At 34.6% G+C, this 18,806-nt stretch overlaps 1 protein-coding gene across 1 annotated transcript in view; it reads left to right on the plus strand.

Annotated features, from left to right (window-relative positions):
* RIMS1 (regulating synaptic membrane exocytosis 1) overlaps nucleotides 1-18,806 on the plus strand; it is an 851,235-nt gene that overhangs the window by 24,157 nt on the left and 808,272 nt on the right. Inside the window, exon 3 of the mRNA XM_057303964.1 lies at nucleotides 17,995-18,089. The gene's annotated coding sequence lies outside the window, so the exon portion shown is untranslated. The remainder of the gene's footprint in view (nucleotides 1-17,994; nucleotides 18,090-18,806) is intronic.

Below are 18,806 nucleotides of genomic sequence, written 5' to 3' on the forward strand. Positions count from 1 at the left end.
TGGCACTGTTTCCCAAAGCCCATGGAAATGCAGGGAAAAATTGTGAAACTCTGTAGTGTTTCTTAGTGGGCAGGGAGCAGAAAGAACCTTCCCAGAAGCTCAGATAGTTTCTGTGGAAAGGAAAAAGTTTAGGCCAATATACAGGATCCATGGAAAGAAAAATACAGGGTTTTGATGGCAGAAATATCCAAGAGTCTCACTCATGGAGGACACCTTGGGCACCATAGCTCTAACCACCTATGACAGCAAACTGCATTGCCCAAGTGCCAAGGAATGAAGGGAACTAATAATTTATTCAATATCTACTAGTGCATATGAGAAATATTTTAAAAAGTCAATCTCAGAGTATAGTATTAGACTACCTGGACTTAAATTCTGCTTCTGCCATTCACTAGCTATATTATCTTGTGCTTCCATTTCCTCAGTTAAATTGGAATAGTAATTTATTATTACCTCATAGGATGGTCAAGAGGGTTATAAAATAACTAAATACCTATAAAGTACTGAGAATATAGGCTAGTGCATATAAAATAACATATAAACATTTATTTAATTGAAAATGTGAACATATTATTTCCCAAGGAATATTGTTTTATGCGGTAGTTCATTGTAATTTTATAGGCATATAATTTCACAGTAATATTATCATAGTAGCCCCCAAATGAAAACTACTCAAATGCCCCTAACATTAAAATGGAAAGATAAATTGTGGTATATTCACACAACAGCATGCTATACAGCAATGAAAACAAAAGACCTTACTATTATGCACCACAGTATGGAGAAATCTCACAAACTTTATATTAAGTGAAAAAAGCCAGACACTCAAAAGAGTGCATGCTGTATGAGTGCATTTATATAAAGTATTAATGTTGGCAAAGCTAATCTATGCTGTTCAAAGTCAGCATAATTGATATCCTCGTGTACAGAAGGACTTCTGGGGTGCTGGTAATGTTCAGTTTCTTTGTCTGGGTGCTGGTACACAGGTGTGTTTGTTTTGTGAAAATTCATCAAGTAGTATGCTTATGATATATGTGCTTTTTGTATGAATATTGCACTTCAATAAAAAGTTTCTAAAATGATGTGATAGTGAAATAAAAGTGGAACCTACTGTAACAATGAGTTAGCACAGGATCATAGATTACTTTATCAACGAGGAAGGTAATTTGAAAAGTTATCAGTACAATCTTTGGAGTATGCAGATGGAGACCTGCTAGTGGTTAGAACCAACCAAACAAGGATTTGGAAGCCTTTGGCTTCTTAATTATGACAAAACCTACAGTTGGCTCTCTAGGAATTTTCTTTCACTCTTTTGTGGCAATCTTAAATTTGTATCACTTTTACGTCCTTTGAATATTTTAATTTTACTTAAGTTCTAGTAGTAAAACAGCACCAGGGAAGGTGTCATGCTGTCACGATGTTTTCTACTTTATTCCATTATCCCCACCCAGCACCTTCATATCCATCTCCTACTGCTTATGGTTATATCCTTCTCTCCTGAAACTGCCTTCCCCGACCAATCTTGCGGTTTTGGGAGCCTTTTTGCATGGTAATCCTTATGTCCAGTAAATAGCTTTTCTACATTCCTATAATTATTATTGCCTTCAACAGAAAAAGAAAGACAGCTAAGGAGTTATTACTTAGTACAAAAGCAACTAAGTAACTTTCATGTGGCACCATTGTTTTATAAAGAACAAGTTAATAGGTAGTCTCTTTCTTTTAAATAAATACCATTGATATCTAAATAAATAAATAAATAAATAAATACCATTGATAATCAATGCAAATAACATAGATATCCAGAAAATATTTAATTAATTGGTGAGTTATTCTAGTAATTAGACAATTTACTAATATGTTCAAGAAAGTAAAGTCTGTTTAAGAATGACTTCAGGGATTCCCAAGTGTTGTCTGATTAAAGAAAGGGGTGACAAGGAGAGTTTACTACTTTTACATAGAAATTTGAGTTCTTGGAGGAATTGGTAATTCAGAAGAGGCTTAAATGAAGGGAGCAGTTGGGTGATGGAAGGATATGAAGATGGAAGACCCCTGGCTTTTGAGCTCCTTGTTTCTTTGGTGAGCAAACAGAGGAGTAGTTAAAATCTGGTTGGCTCTTGATAATTCTTTTTTTGATTGAATGAATGAATTGGGTTCATCTAAAACAGTCTTTGAATCTGTTGATGAAGATCTTCTATTCTATTCTGTGTGCTTCTTTAAGTGATCAGAAAGTTAAACTCAGAACTCACTATTTTCTGGATTCTAGATTTTCAATCAAGAATATGCTCAATATTTCATAAGATCCTTGACATGTAATAATATGTTCTTGTTGGTAGATGTGAATACATCCAGGTTAAAGTTCATATAAACAGCACTTAAACCAATTTTATAGCTTCAATGCATTTTAATTATGAGCACAGATTTTAAGTATAATGAGAACAAAATAGTTTATCATATTTTAAGGAATTTTCTTTCAAGAGAGAACATATGCAATTGTAGAAATATTTTAGTTCCTTCAGATAATGGCACTGCCAAAAATACAAAAGACCTGTGAGAATACTGAAAAATTGACAGTCCATTATCAGTTTAGTCTGTCAATAGAGAAGACAATTATTTGTTATAGTATTATTATATTATTTAATTATACTTTACACTTTTAAGCAATCCTTAGTTCTTTTTACTACTGCTGGCAGGTATTATAAATTCTATTTTACAGAAAAGAAAACTGAGGTTCACAAAGTAATTTGTCCAGGTCACAATACATAAGTGAAGAAGTAGAATTCAACCTAGGTCTGTCTGACTTCAAAATTTGCTTGGTCCTATCTCTATAGACAGTCAGATGAATGTCAGATGAATGAACACACACACACACACACACACACACATACAAATAGCAATTTCTTTCCTTCTATCAGAAACCTGTCTAGCATAAAAAAGCATACAGATGCTATAATAATTATATAGGCAATCAAAGATGCAACAAAAGCATATTCTGAATTGTACAGAACATGGTTTATTCTTGTAATCATTTACTGAATGTAGTTACTCCACTGACTCAGGTTGTAATTGAAGCACAGTAGAAGTTTAGAAATGTTATGGTTGATGGTTCCTTTCACTTACCTCTGTCTTTGTAAATGCCACTGGATGCTAGAAATCACTCTGGTCTGAAGGATTCCCTTGTCTCCATGCCCCAGTTTCTCTGACACTGTATTTCTTCTTATGATGACAGTAGGGGGGGCACTTGATGAGACCCCTTTTTGCACTGGTATGTCAATGGAACTTAATAGAACAACTTGTCTCAGGCTTCTTCAAATGCTCTCTCTCCATTTCAAACTGTTATCAAGTATGTCACTACTAAATCGAAATTTCTAGGGAAAGAGATAAACCATATGTTGCTTTTCCCTTCAGCATGTTTTAACCATATGGTACTAGAAATGGGAATGTAACAGTGCTAGTAATTTAGACTCCCTGTGCTCCTGACACTACCCCATTCCCTAGCTAATTAAGAAAAAAAAATCCTTACTACTGGCCTGGAAAAATTATCTCTGCCAAATAATTAAGGAGAAGGGCTAGGAGAGAATGTGTAAGGTGCACTTCTGATAGAAGTGGTCCTGGGACTGAGAACACAACTCAAGGTGGTAGTTCATAGAACACAGACTGAAATCCTGTGAAAGTTCTCTTTGTTTGACTTAATTCTGGCATAACAAAGGGCTCCCAGGTTGCCACTGATACATTACTCGTTGTTAACGTTGTTAACATAAGGGCTAAGCCTGTAGATTATATTTTATTTGATTTACAGTTACTGAATATTTTAGAAGTGACAGTTGTTATTCAGGGTAACACTGTAAAAATGTTTTCAACAGTGGAAGAATGACAACAAATACTTTTGACATAAAACTGATAAGATTTTAAGAGTTTTTCAAAAAATATATATGAAATAAAAGTTTGTTACACTTAGAAACTAGAAAAATTGGGAAATTAGTCATGTAGATATGTCATTTCCACTGGTTAAGTACAACTATTCATTTAAATAAAAAAGATCAGATATGATATGAATTGATTTCATGTAAACTAAAGAGCGCAACTCCGAGGTTTTGCAAATTTCATATTCCAGTCTGTGCTTTGCTTTTCATTGTGTCCTTGGTGCCTTAAATAATGTGTTTTTTTTACATTTTAATGTAGTCACATTTATTAATCTTTTCTTTTTGGAATTTTGGTTCATTGAGTGTCGTTTAAGAAATTCTCCCCTTTTTCAAATTCATAAAGATTTTTTTTTTACATTTTTTCCTCTAAAAATTTTTTTCTTCTAAAAATTTTAGTTTTCACTTTTAGGCATTTATTAAACTTGAAATTTATTTTGTGTATGGTAGGAGTAGATATCTGATTTTTTCCCATAAGAAAAACCAATCACTCTTATATCATTTATTGAATAATTCATTGTTACTAATTTATAATGACTCTTATATTACACATTAGTTTTTGATAGATGTCTGGGTCTATTTCTGATTTTTGTATTCTGTATGCTTTGTCAATTTGCCTATCCTTGGCCTTCTACATCACTGTTTTAATTGCAATATAATATAGAAAGTTCTACCTGATAGGACAAGTCTCTGTTTGATGCTCACCTTCAGAATTGTAGTAGCTATTTTTGGCCCTTTAATTTTCCAAATGCATTTTAGAACTATGTCAAACTCCTTAAAAATGTGCTAGAGTTTTGGCTGAAATCCCATCAAATTTATAGATGAATTTGGGGGAAATTGAAACTTCATACACTTGAGTCTCCTCATCCACATTTTGTTAGGCAGAACCCTAACATCTACAGGTTTTGATGCTATTTTGAATGGAATCTTGTTTTCTTTTATGCATTTTTGTGGTTATTGTTATGGTATTCAACTGCAATTTATTTTGAATGCTGATCTCACAACCAGCAAACTTTCTTGAATTGCCAGTATTTTAAATAGTTCGTACATGTCTGTGGATTTTCCATGCAATTAGGTCATCTGCAAATAAACATAGTCATGTCTTCTTTATAAAACTTGCATCATTTATTTCTTTTACTTATCACAGTGGCTAGGACCTCCAATAAAATTTTAAATAAAATGGTGGTAGTAGTCATCTTTATCTTATTTCTGATTTAAAATAATGCTCCGAAGTTTCACAGTTAAGGATAATACTTGCTTTAGCTTTTTCATAGGTATTCTTTTTTTTTTTCTTTAAGATTTTATTTATTTAGACAGAGAGAGCTCAACAGGGGGAGCGGGAGAGGGAGGAGCAGGGAGCCTGATGTGGGGCTTGATCCCAGGAACCTGGAATCATGACCTGAGCTGAAGGCAGACCCTTACCTACTGAGCCACCCAGGCACCCCTTCATAGATATTCTTTATCAAGGTAAGGAAATAGCCTTCTCTTCTGAGTTTACTAAAATATTTTGTTATAAATGTAATTTTTAAACAATTTATTTATATGCTCAGCATCTACTTAGGTGATTGTATAATTGTTCCCCTTACTTGTTACTATGGTGTATAACTAACAGATTTTCTGATGTTGAACCATCTTGACATCTGGGGTAAACTTTTCTTCTTCCTGGTATATATGTTATAATAGTTGAATTACATTTGCTTGTATTTTATTTAGTATTTTTGCATCTATAAGTGAGATTGGTCTATACTTGTATGTTTCTTGATGGTACTGATTGTTGCTTTGTAGTTACTGTTCTTGTGGTTCTCTGCAACAGTTTACATAAAGCAACAATAATTTTTTCTTTGGAATCAAGGTTGCCTTGAAAGTCATCTGGGCCTTAGATCCTTTGTGGAATCTAACAATAATATAGCTATTAACAATCCAGTTTCTGTAAACTTCATTGCCTTATTGTGGTTTTCCATTTCATCTTGAGCTTTTTAAGTGATTTATATTTTTGTTACCCATTTCATCAAAGTTGTAAATTTTATTTGCCAAAACTTTTTCCTAGTATATCCTATTACTTTTTAGAATCTTCCTAGTATCTGTGGCTAGTCCTCTTTTAAATTTTCTAATGTTTTTCATATCATCTCTCATTCTTTATTTCTTGAATAGTATTTCTGGAGCTTACAGCCTGTTTTCTTGACTCATGCTATTGTTTCTCAGCTTTCCATTTTATTAATTTCCCCTTATTTTAATTATTTCCTTTGTTCTATTTTCTTTAGGCTGACTTTTACTGTTCTTTTTTGTTTTTTAAGTTGAACACTTGGTGCATATTTAAAAATTCTTTTGTATTTTGTTTTGAGTATATGCACTTAAGTTTGCAAGCATACTGTAATGTACTTTTGCACTATCACACACATTTTTATATGAACGATATAGAAAAGTAACTTGAAGTATTTTATAATTTCCATTGCTGTTTCCTCTTTGCTTCAAAGATTATGTAGGAGTTTTTAGTTTCTATTCACATATAAATATTTTACTGTTTTTTTATTGGTAATTTATAACTTAGTTTGTTATCTGAGAATATGTTATGTATTACATAATTTCTTCACAGTTTATTGAAGCTCGCTTTGTGGGCAATATTCCTCCTTGTGTACTTAAAGTTTCTTTTTCTATTTTCTAGGCATATAAATATATATGCCTATATAATATTATATGTTATATATAATACATACAGAAAATAGACCTTTTTATATTATATATATTAGATCATTATTGTTCAAATCTTTTATATATTTACTATTTTTTGTTTCTAATAAAATGTGTTAAACTCTTATACTGTGACTGTGATTTTCTGATTATCTCCTTGTTATTATTTTTTTCTTTTAATTCCAGTATAGTTAATATACAGTATTATATTAGTTTCAGGTGTACTAGTGGTTCAACAGTTATAACTGTTACTGACCATGTAATCATGGGGTTATTTCAGGTAGTAGTGGTTCAACAATTCTGTACCTTACTCAGTGCTTATCATGATAAGTGTGCTCTTAATCCCCTTCACCAATTTTATCCACACCCCTCCCCCACCTCCCCTCTGGTAACCATCAGTTTGTTCTCTATAGTTAAAAGTCTTGTTTCTTGGTTTGTCTCTTTTTTCATTTGCCTGTTTATTTTGTTTCTTAAATTCCACATATGAATGAAATCATATGATATTGGTCTTTCTGTAACTTCACTTTAGCATTCATCCATCTTTTTTGTTTCTCTTTTGTTTTCTTTATCTTCATTTGTTTTGTTTTTAAAATTCCACATAGGAGTGAAATCATATGGTATTTGTCTTTCTCTCACTGACTTATTTCACTTAGCGTTATACCCTCCAAGTCCATCCATGTTGTTGCAAATGGCAAGATTTCATTCTTTTTTATGGCTGAGCAATATTCCATTTTATATATATATAAAAGAAACTGTTGGCCATCTGTATGTCTTCTTTGGGAAAACATCTATTTGGATTCTCTGCCCATTTTGTAATCAGATTATTTGTGTTTTTTGGTGTTGAGTAGTATAGGTTCTTTATATATTTTGGATACTAACCCCTAATCAGATATATCATTTGCAAATATCTTCTCCCATTCAGTAGATTGTCTTTTAGTTTTGTTGGTTGTTTCCTTCACTGTGCAGAAGCTTTTTATTTTAACATAGTCCCAGTAGTTTATATTTGCTTTGTCTTCCTTGCTTCAGGAAACATATCTAGGAAAATGTTGCTGTGACCAATTTCAGAGAAATTACTGCCTATGCTACCTTCTAGGATTTTTAGGGTTTCAGGTCTCACATTTAGGTCCTTAATCCATTTTGAGTTTATTTATATGTGTGGTGTAAGAATGTGATCTAGTTTCTTTTTTCTTTTCTTTTTTCTTTCTTTCTTTCTTTCTTTCTTTCTTTCTTTCTTTCTTTCTTTCTTTCTTTTCTTTTCTTTTCTTTTCTTTTTCTTTTTTTTTTTTTTGCATGTAGCTGCCCACTTCTCCCAGCACCCTTTGATGAAGAGACTGCCTTTTTCCCATTGCATATTCTTGCCTCCTTTGTCAAAAATTAATTGACCATGTAATCATGGGGTTATTTCTGGGCTCTCTATTCTATGCCATTGATTTATGTGTCTGTTTTTGTACCAGTACTGTTTTGATTACTATAGCTCAGTAGTATTTACGTCATGAAATCTGGGATTGTGGTACCTCCAGTTTTGTTGTTTTTTTAAGATTATTTGTCTATTTGAAGTCTTTTGTGGTTCCATGCAAATTTTAGGATTATTTGTTCTAGTTCTATGAAAAATTATGTTTGTATTTTGATAGGGATTCCATTTAATGTGAAGAGTGTTTTGGGTGGTATGGATATGTTAGCAATGTTTATTCTTCCAATCCATGAGTATGGAATGTCTTTCCATTTCTTGGTGTCATCTTCAGTTTCTCTCATAATATTTTATAGTTTTCAGAGTACAGGTCTTTCACCTCCTTGGGTTAATTTATTACTAGGTATTTTATTATTTTTGATGCAATTGTAAATGAGATTGTTTTCTTAACTTCTCTTTCTGCTACTTCATATTAGTACATAGAAATTCAGTGGATTTCTACATATTAATTTTGTATCCTGTGACATTACTAAATTCATTTATCTGGTTGAGTAGTTTTTTGGTGGAGTCTTCAGAGTTTTCTATATAGACTTTCATGTCATCTGCGAACATTGAAATGTTTACTTCTTTGCCAATTTAGATGCCTTTTTTTTCCCTTTCTATTGTCTGGTTGCTGTGGCAAGGACTTCCAGTACTATGTTGAATAAGTGTGGTGAGAGTAGACATCTGTGTCTTGTTCCTGCCCTTAGAGGAAAAGTTCTCAGTTTTTCCCCATTGAGTATGATGTTAGCTGTGGGTTTTTCATATATGGCCTTTATTATGTTGAGGTATGTTCCTTCTAAATCCACTTTATGAGGGCTTTTATCATGAATCGGTATGCTTTGTCACATACTTTTTCTGCATCTATTGAAATAATCATGGTTTTTATCCTTTCTCTTATTGATGTGATGTATCTATCCCATTGATTGATTTATGAATATTAACCACTTGCATCTCAAAAATAAATCTGACTTGATTATGGTGAATGAGTTTTTTAATGTGTGTTGGGTTCAGTTTGCTAGTATTTTTTGAGGACTTTTTTAATCTATGTTCATGAGAGATACTGGCCTGTAGTTTTCTTCTTTATGTAGTATCTTTATCTGGTTTTGGTATCAGAGTAATGCTGGCCTCATAGGATAAATTTGGAAGCTTTCCTTCTGCTTTTATATTTGGAATATTTGAAGTAGAATAGGTATTAACTTTTCTTTAAATGTTTGGTAGAATTCATCTGTGAAGCTATCTGGTCCTGGACTGTTGGTTTTTTGGGACTTTTTTGATTACCGATTCAGTTTCATTGCTGGTAATCAGTTTGCTCAAGTTTTCTGTTTCTTTCTGATTAAGTTTTGGGAGATTAGATGTTTCTAGAAATTTATCCATTTCTTTTAGGTTATCCAATTTATTGGCATAGAATTTTTCATAATATTCTCTTATAATCTTTTGTATTTCTGTGGTGTTGGTTACTGTTTCTCCTCTTTCAATTCTGATTTTGTTTGAGTCTTCTCTCTAGTTTTTGATGAATCTGGCTAAAGGTTTATCAATTTTGTTGATATTTTCAATGAACCAGCTCCTGGTTTCATTGATATGTTTCATTATTCTTTTAGTTTCTATTTTGTTCATTCTGCTCTAATCTTTATTATTTTCTTCCTTGTACTGGTTTGGGGTTTTGTTTGTTCTTCTTTTTCTAACTTCTTTAGATGTAAGGTTAGATTGTTTATTTGAGATTTTTCTTGCTTCTTGAGGTAGACCTCCATTGCTATAAACTTCCCTCTTAGAACAGCTTTTGCTGCATCCCAGAGATTTTGGACCATTGTGTTTTCATTTTCATTCTTCTCCATGTGTTTTTTTTAACTTCCTCTTGATTTTTTGATTGACTCATTCATTGTTTAGTGGCATGTTATTTAACCTCCACTAAACATTCATTATTTAGTAGCATGTTATTTACATTCTTTCAAATATTATCTTGTGCTTGATTTCTAGTTTCATAGCAATGTGGTTGGAAAAGATGCCTCGTATCCCTTCAGTCTTTTTGAATTTGTTAAGACTTGTTTGGTGGCCTAATATTTGATCTATTTTGGAGAATGTTCTGTTTGCACTTCAAAAGTATATTTTGCTGTTTTAGGATGGAATGGCCTAAATATGTTTGTTAGATCCATCTAGTCCAATGTGTCATTCAAGCCACTGTTTCCTTATTGATTTTTTTGTTTGGTCTATCAATTGATGTAAGTAAGGTGTTAAAATCCCTTACTATTATTGTATTACTCTCATTTACTTCTTTTATGTTTGTTATTAGATGCTTTATTTATTTGGGTGCTCCCGTATTGGGTGCATAAATATTTTCAATTGTTTTGTCTTCTTTTTAAAAAGTTTTTATTCAAATTTCAGTAAGTTAACATGCAGGATAATATTAGTTTCAGGTATACAATATAGTGATTCAATGCTTCCATACAACACCCATTGCTCATGATAGCAAATGCACTCCTTAATCTCCATCACCTGTTTAACCCAGCCCTCCCTACTTCCCCTCTGATAACCATCAATTTGATCTCTATGGTGAAGAGTCTGTTTCCTGGTTTGCCTCTCTCTCTCTCTGTTTTCTTTTTTTCCCTTTGCTCATTTGTTTTGTTTGTCAAATTGTACACATGAGTGAAATCATATGGTATTTGTCTTTCTCTGACTGACTTATTTCACTTAGCATTATACTCTTCAGCTCCATCCATGTGGTTGAAAATGGCAAGATTCCATTCTTTTTTATGGCTGAGTAATATTCCATTGTATATCTATACCACATATTCCTTATCCATTCATCAGTTTATGGACACTGGGCTGTTTTCATAATTTGGTTATTGTAGATAATGCTGCTATAAACATCAGGGTACCATTCCTTTGAATTAGTATTTTTGTATTCTTTGGGTAAATACCAGTAGTGTAATTGCTGGATCATAGGATAGTTCTATTTTTAAATTTCTGAGGAACCTCTGTACTGTTTTCCATAGTGGCTACACCAGTTTGCATTCTTACCAACAGTGCAAGAGGGTTCCCCTTTCTCCACATCCTTGTCAACACCTGTTGTTTCTTGTGTTGTTGATTTTAGCCATCCTGACAGGTGTGAGGTGGTATCTCATTGTGGTTTTGATTTGTATTTCTCTGATGATGAGTGATGTTGATCATCTTTTCGTATGTCCACTGGCAATCTTTATGTCTTCTCTATTTCTGTATTCTTGTTGGATTGTTCCCTTTATGATTATATAGTGTCTTTTTTTTTTGTTTCTTCTTAGTCTTTTTTTAAGTATATTTTGTCTGATATAAATATTTCTACTCTGTCTTTCTTTTCACTTCCATTTACATGATAAATTCCCCCACTTTCAATCTGCATGTGTCTTTAGGTCTGAAATGAATCTCTTGTAGGCAGCATATAGATGGGTCTTGCTTCTTTATCCTTCTGTTGATTGGTGTATTCCATTTACATTCAAAGTAATTATTGATAGATATGTATTCATTGCCATTTGTTACTTGTTTTATGATCATTTTTGTCATTTTTCTCTGTTCCTTTCTTTTTTTCCTCTCTTCTGTCATGGTTTGCTGGCTTTCTTCAGTGATATACTTGGATTCCTGTCCTATTTTTTGCATATATATTACTGGTTTTTGATTTGTGGTTACCATTAGGTTTGTATATGACATCTTAGGCATATAGCAGTCTATATTAGGTTGATGGTCCCTTCAGTTTGAACCCCTTCTTTACTCTTCTTTCCCTCGCCCCCATATTTTAGGTATATGGTATCATACTTTACATCCTTTTTTTGTGAAATCTTGACTGATTTTTATAGATATACTTATTTTTACTGCTTTTGTGCTTCCTACTTTTCTTACTCCTATTTATGGTCTTTCCTCTCAAAAAGTCTCCTTTAACATTTTTTGTAGGACTGGTTTAGTGGTGATGAACTCCTTTAACTTTTGTTTGTCTGGGAAATTCCTATGTCTTCTTTTATTCTGAATGATACCCTTGCTGGAAAGAGTATTCTTGGCTGCAGGTTTTTTCTTTCAGTATTTGAGTATATCATGCCATTCCCTTCTGACCTGCAAACTTTCTCCTGAAAAACATTATGAGGTGTCCCTTATATGTAACTGGTTTCTCCTGCTGCTTTTAAAATTCTCTCCTTATTACTACTTTTTACCATTTTAATTACTATGTGCCTTGGGGTTTACGTTCTTGGGTTGATTTTGTTGGGGGCTCTCTGTGCCTCCTTGATCTAGATTTCTGTTTTCTTCACCAGATTTGGGAAGTTTCATCTATTATTTCTTCAAATACTTTTTCTGTCCTCTTTTCTCTCTCCTCCTCTGGGATCCCTATTATGTGAATTTTATTATGCTTGATGGTGTTGCTGTCTACTTAAATTTTTTGTTATTTTTTTTCTCTGTCCTATTGAGCTTGATTACTTTCCACTACTCTGTCCTCCAGGTCACTGACCCATTCTTCTGCTTCCTCTAGTCTGCTATTTATTCCATCTAGTTTAGTTTTTTAATGTTTTTTTTTAAAGATTTTATTTATTTATTTATCTGAGAAAGAGGGAGGAAGAGAGAAAGAATGGGGGGAGGGGCAGAGACAGAGAATCTCAAGTAGACTCCAAGCTGAGCGCAGGGCCTGATGCAGGACTTGATCTCATGTCCTATGAGATCATGACCTGAGCTGAAACCAAAGTCAGATGCTTAACTGACTGAGACACCTAGGCATCCCTCCATCTAGTTTATTTTTAATTTCAGTTATTGAAGTCTTCATTTCTGATTGGTTCTTTTTTGTTTTCTATCTCTTTATTAAGGGTCTCACTGAAGTCCTTCACTTTTTTTTCAAGTCCAGTGAGTATCTTTATGACCATTACTTTAAATTCTCTATCAGGCATATTATTTATCTCTGTTTTATTTAGGTCTCTTACTTTGATTTTTTTTCCCCCATGCTTTCATTTGGGACATATTACCGTGTCTTCTTATTTTGTCTGTTTTTATATGTTTCTATGTGTTTTAAAAGTCAGCTATGTCACCAGCTCTTGAAAGTAATGGCCTCATGAAGAAGAGGTCCTATAGTGCCCTGCATTGCAATGTCCCCTATTCACCAGAATCTGGCATTTCGGGAGTCTCTCCTATGTGCGTTGCATGCACCCTACTGTTGTGGCTGAGTTGCTTTTGCCTGTGGTCCACTCATCTGCAGTGGCTGTCCTTGCCTGTTGTGGGCAGGATTTGGTTCCTGTGTTGTTAGTGGGCCAGTCTGGGGCTGCCTTGCACCTGAGTTGAGTCAGATCAGGTATTTTCCAGACATGCAATGGCACTGAATTGCAGGGTGCTTTTCTGTCTTGTACCCTGAGAAGCTTTTACTGGTGGTTGGAGCCTATAGTCAGATCAGATGTTTGCTTCCAGCCCACTGCTGAGGCTGCAGTTGGACTGGTGTGTGTGGTTATCTTCCCCTCTTCCCAGGGAAGAAGTCACTTTGGAGTGGTGTTGGTACTTGTTGGGGCTGCTTGCACACTGCCAGGCTTGTGGCACTAGTTTGAATGGGCTCTGGCCAAGGGCATATTGGAGGGGGTAGGTCTGCAGGAGAATGCAGGGTTGGGTGCAGGGTTTTAGCAAGTTACTTTGAGAGTGTTGGCACTGTGCTGGTTCCTGCAGGTATCCTTGTGTCAAGGGTAGGGGAGTTGGGGGAGAGAATTGATGCCCACCAGCTCCTTTGTTCCTGGAGAAGTCTCTCCACTATCCCTGCCCCTCCAGCACATGCTCTGAGATTAGTAAATAAATCTTCCTATATATACCATGTGTTTTTCAAACTGCTGCTTCTATGTTGTATCTCAGCAGGGATATTTGTTGTGCTCTCTCTTTAAAGGTAGAGACTCAGTTTCCTCTTGTCCTTCAGGCTCTTCCAGAACAAAGCCCGCTGATTTTTAAAGTTCCAGGTGTTAAGCCCCACTGATTGTAAGAACTCAGGAAATTATGCACCTCTGGTTTTCAAAGCCAAATATTACGGGGATTCATCTTCCCTATGACGGTTCCCCATGGCTCGGGTGCCTGGTGTGAGGATCTGTTTCTTTCCTCTCTTGGGATCCACAGCATCCCTCCCTCCTGTGGATAGTCCCATGGGTCTCTTTAGCTCCTGATAGTATCTCTGCCCTTCCTATCCTTGTTGATGTGACCTCTTCTTTACGTTTAGCTGTGAAGGTTCTGTCCTGCCAGTCTTCAGGTTATTTCTGGGTTATTTACACTGATGTGGCTGTTATCTAGTTGTATCCATGTGAGGAGTTAAGCTTAGGGTCCTCCTACTCTGCCAGCTCCCCCAGAACTCTGAGATCTCCTTGTAATTTTTAATGGTCCTATTATTTTTGGTAATTCTTCTCTATCATTTAGGGCATAATCAGAGAGTCAGAACCACTATAAATAATGTTGAGGGAGGGATTTAGTACAGGGGTTTGACCATATGTAGTTGTGGACTCTGGTTAAACTGTCTATGCTACTTATTTGGTGCTGAACTTGATGGTAGTAGGGGAACATCTAAGAAGGAAAATGGGCATGAAGTTGGAAGAGCAAGAAAAAAATGGAACCAGTGAGGACAATCTAGAAACCTGGTGGACAAACTGGAACCTGTGTTTGTATTTCACTGACTTAGTCTTGACCTTTGATGATGCAGGTGACCTGTAGGAGAAGCTAGTGCCCTTTGCCGCAGAACTGTGTATAAAGATGCAGCAGTTGAAGAACCTTTAGGAGGAGACCTAGCAGGAGTCAGAGGAGCTCTGGGCACGGGGGCTGCCCAGGCACTGCAACAGCTGAGCTGCAGAGCACAAAAGTAGCTATTACTTTAACTTCTGAGTTCCAAATGTTATGCAAATTTCTATTGAGGCCAACCCTAATCTGGAAATATGCAGGAAAAGGAATTCTGGGAGCCTAGTTCCAATTTAGCTGGATTGACAAGTACAAAGCCACCACAGACTCTTTTTATTATTACTTTCCTTCTTTATTCCTTTAAATGCTTTTAGCTGCTAACTATTTTGTCTGATATAACCATTCTTATGCTGCTTTCTTTTGTTTTAGGTTTAGCTTAATAGAAATTTCCCATCTGTATATAACTGCTTATAGTAGCCATAAAAATGCATGTCTCAGATTTCCTAATGAGGAAGCATAATTGACTAGGTACCCCAGCTTCTGGTCTTCTGGATTCAATACCATATTCATGATGAGGCCACACTTTCCTCAAAGACTGAGCATATCAAGAGAACTAATGCAGGCCCATTTCTGGGACATGCAGAGTCCTCAACCAGGTGACTTTGATTCAAGGACTCCAGATTAGAGTGTCAAAAAATTTATTGGAACTGCACTGCAATCCAAGACTCTTCCTACTCCATCCTTCCTTTCCTCTGTCCTTCACAGGGTTCAGATCTACGTCACAGTCCGAAGGCTCCCATCTCATTCCCACCTTCCCCTTTTGTCCTCACAGACATTTTCTCCAATAAATTTCCTACACATTTAATCCTGTCTTAGTGTCTGTTTCTTGGAAAATTTGAACTAATGCTCGGTGTATGTGTGTGCTTTTTAAAATGTGTTTTTAAAAAGCATATAATTTTTAATCTATTCCAACAAATCTTTAAATGGACAGATTTAATCTACTTAACCTTTATCATGATTTATAATATATTTAGTCCTATGATTGCATTGTTTTCTGTTTGCCAGCCTTCTTTCTTTAATTTTCCCCTTTCATCGTTTCAATTTGACTGCTAGAGCCTACCTGTCAGGAAAAGCTTGGTGTACTGGAATAACAAAGCCTAAACTTTTGGTGGTTTCAAATCAAGGTTATTTCTCACTCATTCTACATGATCACAGGGGGTTGTCTTATTTAGTCACTCAGAAACCCAAACTGATGCAGGCTTCATCTCAATACATGCTTCCTAAGAGAAGAAGAGAAAGGAGAATATGCCAAACATCCACTTGGGTCTTACGCTGCCGTCTACAGGTGACACAGGCCACTCCCACTCCCATGTCATTGACCAAAAGAAGTTCCTTGGACATATCTGAATTCAAATGGGCAGGGAAATGCAATGCTTTCATGTGTCTAGATAAAGTAAGATGTTTGTGTATGGTCCAATTGACTCTTTAACTTTTATCCCCCTCTGCTGGGTTGGAAGCTATAAAACATACTCTTATTATTTTAATGATTATTATTAAACATGTTTTTAACGTACCTACTTAATTATACTTATTTTCTTAACAAGTTCTCAAATTTATATAATATTTTACTCTTTTACCCAAATTTTACATAAACCTTAATGGGTTTTAAGTATGTAATTTTTTTGCTTTTTTTAAAAAAACAATTTATCAATTCTTCTTTTTGAACATTGTTTTATACCAATGATCATATTTTTTTATTTCAAGATTTCTAGTTGTTTATTTCTTTTGCATACATACCAATGCCTATTACATTTCTACCTGTCTTGTTTGATAATTTCATATTTCTTTAAGTGAAGTATATGCAACTATGTTTCATAGTCCATATCTGGTTCACTGTTATTTATATAAATAAAGTTTTATTGAAATAGTCATTCCCATTAATTTACATATCATGTATGTCTACTTTTCTGCTATAGCAACAGAGTTGAGTAGTAACAAAAGAGACAGCATGGCCTTTAAAGCCAAAAAATATTTACTAACTGGCACTTTACAAAAGTTAGTTTGCAGACTCCTGCTTTAAGCAAATGACAGGTCTTTATTTTTTTTCTTTTGATCATCTTAAACATACTTTTTAAAAGTCTTTGTTAGACTGTTTTACAATACTAATTTCATCTGGAGGGCTGTCTTCCTTAGAATTGTATTTCTTGAAGGTCAGTAGTATTATGTTTTGAGCCTCCTTTGTCAGAGAAGAAGGCAGACCCACCATAGCCACTAGTTTCATTCGATGCCTAGTTCAAATCCTTGATACCATTAGGGAGCAAACTCCTATTCAATGTTGTCTGCTTCTAAACTAGGAAGTCCCCAGGCCTACAGCTTATTCTGCTTACCTCTTTGTATTTTTGCTTTGTATTTCTTTTTTTTTAAATTTTTTATTATGTTATGTTAGTCACCATACAGTACATCATTAGTTTTTGATGTAGTGTTCTATGATTCATTGTTTGCGTATAACACCCAGTGCTCCATGCAATACGTGCCCTCCTTAATACCCATCACCAGCCTATCCTGCTTTGTATTTCTTAACCACAGAATTGTTTATCATATTTTTAAAACTAGGCGATACTTTTTGGCTTTCTTTAAAACAACTTTATTAAACATATTATTGACGTGTATTTGGAGCAGAGGGGTATCAGAGCATGAACTTATTGTACTCTCTTGACCAAATATCTCCATTATATATTTTTATGTGATGATATAATGGTATCTGTTTACTTTGTAATTAAAATCATAAGCACTCAGTCCAGATGAACTTACCTGAGTAAGTTGACTGTGAGGGAGCCACTATAAGATGAAATAAATTCAAGTTACATATGTCATGGAGTATATCACATTTTGAGCCATAAATGTCAAGTGGAATCCTTAAAGTAAAGAAGACATTTAAATTCAGCAGAAAAGAACTATTTTCACAGAAGACCATAAAAATTAATTTAAATAGAGAATCTTAGTTTTTCTGCATTTGAAAATGACAAGAGAAAAATAACATCAGTTATTTAGTATAGCTGTATATTTTTCATCAAGGCAAAATGGCAGAGGCAATTTTTATGGACAAAGAGTAAACTCACTCATGAATATGCTACCAGTAATCATGAATTGTTTTTCAATTTATCTAATTTTAGAGCCCTAGTGATTAATGTCCACTATTAGTTTATTGCATAGTGGCTAAAGAAACAAAAAAGTGATAACCCATTTTTCTTTAGATTGGATTTGATTGCCTTACACAACATTTTTCGTTCTCTTCTTGGTTTCCAGATGAGCCCCGAAAGTCATGTTGAAGAACCACGAGATGGAAGGAGGCTGAGTTTCTGCGTTGCTGTCAGACTAGAGATGTTTATATGGACTGTTAGGTGAGTGAGGAATAAACTTGTGTTGCACCACTAAGATCTGGTGGTTTATCTGTTACTGTAGCTAGTGTTACCTAAACTAGTACAATGCTGGAGGGTGAGCTGCTGTCTCACACCTATTCTCCCAGCAAGAAAAAAGAAAATTATATGCGATTTTAGCTTAATGATGTATGATTTTCTATTCTAATTCATGTATGTCAAAGGAAAGAAGAAGAAAATTGCCTCATATTCATGAAAGTAATTTCTACATAAACACCCCTATGAGTTTTTACAACTGAAAACAAGCTATATATAGGTAATGGGATTCTATTTTTATTTTTTACTGAAACAAATTAAATATACATTTTATTTATTTAGGTGGTATCTCTGTGATTTGTTTCTGTTGAATGGATGCTTATTTAATTACTTTTTTCTTTTTTTATCAAGTTATGTTAGTCACCATATAATACATCATTAGTTTTTGATGTAGTGTTCCGTGATTCATTATTTGAGTATAACACCCAGTGCTCATTACAACACGTGGCCTCCTTAATACCTACCACCAGGCTACCCCATCCCCGACCCTCTCCCCTCTGAAACCCTCAGATTGTTTCCCGGAGTCCATGGTCTCTCATGGTTTGTCTCCCCCTCTGAATTTACGCCCTTCAGTTTTCCCTTCCTTCCCTAATTTCCTCAGTGCTATTCCTTGTGTTTCACATATGAGTGAAACCATATAATAGT

The sequence above is a fragment of the Ursus arctos genome, unplaced genomic scaffold (assembly GCF_023065955.2).
Source record: "Ursus arctos isolate Adak ecotype North America unplaced genomic scaffold, UrsArc2.0 scaffold_29, whole genome shotgun sequence".
NCBI classification, from domain to species: Eukaryota; Metazoa; Chordata; class Mammalia; order Carnivora; family Ursidae; genus Ursus; species Ursus arctos.